The sequence below is a fragment of the Myxocyprinus asiaticus genome, chromosome 21, assembly GCF_019703515.2.
Source record: "Myxocyprinus asiaticus isolate MX2 ecotype Aquarium Trade chromosome 21, UBuf_Myxa_2, whole genome shotgun sequence".
NCBI classification, from domain to species: domain Eukaryota; kingdom Metazoa; phylum Chordata; class Actinopteri; order Cypriniformes; family Catostomidae; genus Myxocyprinus; species Myxocyprinus asiaticus.
Window position 1 is genome coordinate 245785 of NC_059364.1, and position 6716 is coordinate 252500.

Here is a 6716-nt window from a genome sequence, read left to right on the forward strand (position 1 = left end):
AGTTTTGTGTTTGGTAGTTCGGGGAACAGACACAGTCTCTATATGATATCTAGGTGATACAGTCTCTATGTGTTGTAGTTTATGTGACCTGTGTGATGTCTCAAGGCAGCTAGCAGACGTTGGGATTAACCAGTTTGTCTGCTTCCTGACCTGTGCCCCAGTTAGTCAAATACTATCATTATTAAGACTATAAGCCAAATTACTAGAGAGGAGAGCGGCACCTTCCCTGGAGGGATGGAGTCCGTCTCTCTTTAGCAGGTCAGGTCTACCCCAAAAACTCTTCCAATTGTCTATAAATCCTATGCTATTCTCCAGACACCACTCAAACATCCAGCCATTCAGTGACACTAATCTACTATAAACCTCATCACCACGATGAGCAGGGAGGGGGCCAGAGCATATTACAGTGTCTGGCATCATTTTTGCAAGTTCACACACCTCTTTAACATTATCGTTAGTGATCTCCGACTGACAAAGCTGGACATCGTTAGTGCCGACATGAATAACAATCTTAGAAAATCTACGTTTAGCATTAGTCAGCACTTGTAAATTTGATCTGATGTCAGATGCTCTGGCACCAGAAATGCATTTAACAATAGTGGCTGGAGTCTCTATTTCCACGTTCCTTACAACAGAATCACCTATAATCAAAGTTCTTTCAACATGATTCTCAGTGGGTGCATCACTGAGTGGGGAGAATCGATTGGAAATCACTAACAGGAACAGGAGAGTGGTGTCGATTTGCTGAGTGAGTATGCCGCTGAGACGTCACCCAAACGCCCTGCTGCGGGGGCTCTAGAGCCGGAACCAAAGTGTGTGTGATGCTCGCTGTACTACCTGCATCCGAAACAGTATCTACCGGCTTCTCTTTCTCACTGACCTCTACTAGCGTTCGGATGTGTGTCTCTAACTCATTAACCTTCTCCGTCAGCTTGACTAATTCTTTACATTTATTACATGTAAATCCCTCACTGCTGATGGAAGAAGCTATTGTAAACATGTGGCATGCAATGCAGGAAGAAATAATATGAGTGGATGCCATGACTTAACGCAATTGATTGTTGTTGTTGTTTGTTGTTCCTGAGTGGTGAGGGTTTGAGATCGATGTGAATCCCTAACACGATTGTTTGTTGTTATGGTTGTTCTTGATAAGTGGTACTTTGAGATCGATGCAATAATTTGTGTACCACAGAAGAGAAAAATGGGTGTGTGCTGTAAAATGCACGCAGTTTAATTGCGATAAAAATAGAAAGTGGAAGCACGCGAAAAATGCACGTAGTTGAATCGCGATAAGAGATTAATGCGGGGGGAAATCTGATGTGTGCTGAAAAATGGCCAATGTTAGTGTGTGTGTGTGTGTGTGTTTGTGTGTGTATATGTGTGTTTGTGTGTGTATATGTGTGTTTGTGTGTGTATGTGTGTGTTTGTGTGTGTTTGTGTGTGTGTGAGTGTCTTTGTGTGTGTGTTAGTGTTTGTGTGTGTTTGTGTATGTGTGTTTGTGTGTGTATGTGTGTGTGTGATTGTGTTTGTGTGTGTGAGTGTGAGTGTTTGTGTGTGTGTGTGTGTGTGTGTGTGATTGTGTGTGTGTGTGTGAGTGTGTTTGTGTGTGTGTGTGTGTGTGTGTGTGATTGTGTTTGTGTGTGTGAGTGTTTGTGTGTGTGTATGTGTGTGTGTGTGTGTGTGTGTGTGTGTGTGTGTGTGTGTGTGTGTGTGTGTGTGTGTGTGTGATTGTGTTTGTGTGTGTGAGTGTTTGTGTGTGTGTGTGTGTGGTGTGTGTGTGTGTGTGTGTGAGCATACCTGGGCAAAAACAATGTGATTTCTGATGGTATCAGATGGTAATACCATGGTACTTTGAAATACAATTACCATATTATGTATCATTCTGTATTTGCATGGTGCTTCAAAGTACTTCAAAGAATACCTTGTTACTACCATGATAATTTGATATATGATTACCTTATTCATATACCATTGTATTAACATGGTGGTAATGGTACATATCCAAAATGCCATGGTACTTTTTTATGTGTTTTCTTGTAGGCTACTAAGTTTTTTGATACTCGTTTGGTTGGAAAATGTATTTTTCTGCAGAAGTCGTTTACAAGCTGCACATGTGTTGAACTTTATAAAGACCTTCTTCATCACTGGCAAACGATAGGACGCATTTGCAGGTTTGGTTTCCATTGATTGTAGATCCACTGCAACCAGTGTTATCTTTATTTTCCATGTTATAAAATATTCTGTGAGCATGTTGGCAAGCGAGAATGCACGACAAATGATTCAGCAGCATGTGCGTGAGCTTTCGGAGTCATTCAGATTGAATTGCAAACTGATTAAGACCGCTTTCTTGTAACGTGTGACCAGTTAATTGGAAATAACCAACTCAGATGAGCGAATAATTTGTGATCGGACATCTTTATTTCTGATTCAAAACTGGCGATAGTAAAAACTGGGTACAAGGCATGATGTAGCGGTGTAGCTTTTATCGTAATAGATTGATATGGAATATGTAAGTCAGCTAAATACATGCTATTTTCTCTGTGTATAAATTTACAATATGCATCAAATGACCATTGATAAATATAAATGTATATATGCAGAAACGGCAAACGATAACAAGAGGCTGCATTTGGAAAAATCAATAAAACCATCATTCACTGCAGAAACCATATTGTTCTCTCCCCAACCAGAAACTCAAAATTATCTCTGAGTTTCCAACTGATAATTATGACTTGAGGGGATGTTCATGTGCAACCTCATATTTATCATAATTCCAATAGCACGTGAAGGCAGCATTAGATAATTATGAGAAACTAGAGTTTTAAAGTAGCTTCTCCAACACTCATTTCTATAAGCAAGTGTATAGACAGACCTAAATTCATGCTAATTTATTTTCATATTCTTGAGTAAGAAGAGAGTCGTGTGGGAATTGAAGCTGTAAATGAATGATAGAGTGTCTGAAATGAGTTTGTGCTTCAGGGTTTATTCAGCTCGGAGCATAATGAAGTTAATCAGAAGACAGTCCCCTTTAGAGCTCTGGGAAGGTGACTACTGACACTGTTTAGCATCTGCTAAATATGTATTTATGCTAATCTACAGTGTACAGCACTGTTGTGTAGTTGTGTGGGTTTTATGTCATGACTTCACAAAGTGCTCAAAGTCTTGTTTGACTAATTCTCTATTCTCCTCTGGTGTTATTGATTTGTGATGTGGCTTCATTGAGGTTGTCAGTTACCTGGGAATAATCTGTATCTGACATTAATCTTTTATGAAGAGTAAATGTAATCTAAGCATATAATGAGAAGAGTTGTGCTTGGATAAGCTGAAACCACTTCCAGGAGATGTGTTCATATCCTGTTTCCAGTCTACAGGATGTGTGATCTTGTTGCCTAATCAAAGTAAACAAGAGTACTTTAGAGTTTTAACACTGTTTAATTACTCTCATCATAGCTAAAGTCATGCTGGCCAACAGTGTGCTGGAAAACGCTTCTACTGAAGAGCACTTTAGATCAGGGGCGTTCAACTTTGCTCATGTACAGACTCAGACACACGTTCCAAAAAATTACGTTTTTAAATCACTAACCCAGTATAAGTTGAATTAAAAAACATTAACTGAGAGCACAGACCTCATTTAACTAGGTCAACATTAGTTTACCACAATATACTATGTTTGTTAAAAAAAATAGTTCACCCATAATTGATAATTAGTTTACTTAAATAATTTACTCACCCTTATTTTGTCTCAAACTCGAATGAATTTCTTTCTTCTGAAGAATACAAACATATATATTTAGATGGAGAGATGATGTGAATATGTCAACACATATGACATCAAGTCATTGATACACACATTTTGCATTTCAACATGATGGAAATAATTTAACCCTCCTATTGTGTTCAGAATCTGCATACACCTTTTACAATGCCTGGCCAAAAAAAAGTTGCCGTTTGGATTTAAATAAGCAGATACTTAAGAGTCTATGATTGGATCATTATTGCAGTGATTAATATGTTTCAGCTGCAACATTTCCTTTAACTCTAACTGATGCAGTGTGCAGCTTCTCATTTCTGTTGGAAGATGTATCCTGTGGTCGTGGAAAAGATGTTACTGTGTTTCAGAAGGGGCAAATTATTGGCCTGCCTCAAGAAAACAACTAAGGAGATTGCTGAAATCACTGGAATTGTGTTAAGAACTGTCCAACGCATTATTAAAACCTGGAAGGATAGTGGTGAACCGTCAGCTTCATGGAAATCTTGAATGATCGTGATCGGAGATCACTAAAGCGTTTGGTGAAGTCACATCGTAAAAAATAAATCAAAGAAGAACTCACAACTATGATTAATAGTGAAAGTAAGAGCATTTCCACACACACAATGTGTCGAGAACTTACAGGATTGGGACTAAACAGCTGTGTGGACACAAGAAAGACACTTGTTAGTGAGACTAATCAGAAAAAACGACTTCAATTTAATAGTGAGCATAAAGATTGGACTGTGGAGAAATGGAAAAAGGTCATGTGGTCTGATGAGTCCAGATTTATCCTATTCCAAAGCGATGGGCACGTCAGGATAAGAAGGGAAGCACAGGATGCACCTGTCATGCATAATGCCCACTGTACAAGCCTCTGGAGGCAGTGTCATGATCTGGAGTTGCTTCAATCGGTCAGTATGTGTATGTGTGTGTGTGTGTGTGTGTGTGTGTGTGTGTGTCTGTGTGACTGTGTGTGTGTGACTGTATGTGTGTGTGTGCGTGACTGTATGTGTGTGTCTGTATGTGTATGTGTGTGTGTGTGTGAGAATGTATGTGTGAGTGTATGTGTGTGTGTGTGTGTGTGTGACTGTATGTGTATGTGTGTGACTGTGTGTGTATATGTGTGTGTGTGTATGAGTGACTGTATGTGTATGTGTGTGTGTTTGACTGTGTGTGTATATGTGTGTGTGTGTGTGTGTGTGTGTGTGTGTGTGTGACTGTATGTGTGTGTGTGTGTGTGTGTGTGACTGTATGTGTGTGTGTGTGTGTGTCTGTCTGTGTGACTGTATGTGTGTGTGTGACTGTATGTGTGTGTGGCTGTATGTGTATGTGTGTGTGTGTGACTGTATGTGTGTGTAACTGTATGTGTGTGTGTGTTGTCTGTGTGACTGTGTGTGTGTGACTGTATGTGTGTGTGTGACTGTATGTGTGTGTGTGTCTGTATGTGTGTGTGACTGTATGTGTGTGTGTGTGACTGTATGTGTATGTGTGTGTGTGTGTGCCTGTATGTGTGTGTGTGATTGTGTGTGTGTGATTGTGTGTGTGTGACTTTATGTGTGTGTGTGTGAGAATGTATGTGTGAGTGTATGTGTGTGTGTGTGTGTGTGTGTGACTGTATGTGTATGTGTGTGACTGTGTGTGTATATGTGTGTGTGTATGAGTGACTGTATGTGTATGTGTGTGTGTTTGACTGTGTGTGTGTGTGTGTGACTGTATATGTGTGTGTGTGTGTCTGTGTGTGACTGTATGTGTGTGGGTGTGTGTGTGTGTGTGGGTGTGTGTGTGTCCCAGTGTAATATAAGTGAAGTGTTTATAAGTAAAAATCTAATTCATAGATGTACATAAAAATGTGTAAAGCAACAATTGATGCATGGGTCAAAATTGACCTGTGAATGGGTTTTTAAATGGTTAAATCTTTTAACAAATTTTTATAAAAAAAAATCTTTAAAAAAATGTATTGTGTATTTTGATAGTCTTGACAAAGTCACAAAGTTTGGTTCCCGTACCAAAAATTATGTGATATTTAAAAAATTATTATATACCTCTCCTGAGTCAAAAATGACCCGAATGCAATAGGAGGGTTTAAGAAAGTACAAGTTGCTTCAATTCAACAAATACTCATTTCAAAATAAAAGTAAAAATACAAACATTATTGTTACTTTTATCTAAATCAGCAAAGATTTCACAGCAGAAATGCATACATGTGCATTGCAATACAACAGTGGGCATTTTGGAAATGATATTACAATCTCGTCAAATTCCAAAAGAGCACAGAAACTTCCACCAGACGCAGGAGACTTCTAGTATATAGCATACAACAGGATTTTCAGCAACGTATATAGAAAAATCAGCTTTATAGGGTTAAAAAGGGTGCATTCAGGTAAATTGAGCTACTGTTAGACAGTCATCCGACTGTCAAAAAGAGGTCACATTTATCTGAATTCACTCTGTATTTGACATGTTGATTAATTTTGCCATTGTACAGTTTTGTACAAAAAAAGAGATTTATAGAACATATAAACCAATGACATAATTTAAGACATTTCCATAGGATTTAAGTCGACAGATCCTCTGTGATATCATCATGGACTGTATCCTCCTGAGACCTGAGCGTGACTGCTGTGTGCATTTTTCATTCCCCTTTTTGATTTGTAACTAATAACACCTAATAACTCTAATCTTTTAACTCAAACGGTTTCAATGCAAAAACGTAATTCATTTTTTTACCAGATGTGGTTTTATTGGCATTTTAACCAAACACAAACTCCTCTGTGATCGCCGCCATATTGTTTGATCACATGACATCGTACGTTGAAAATTTAACCCTTTACTGACAGCACAGAGTCTCCTGAACTAAGATCAGTTGGTTTAAATTAAATTATATTATGCATTGCATATCGTGAAGCCAAAACACAACATCCACGCATGTCGGGTCGCACAAGGGAATAGTTCAGATCTAATCAAT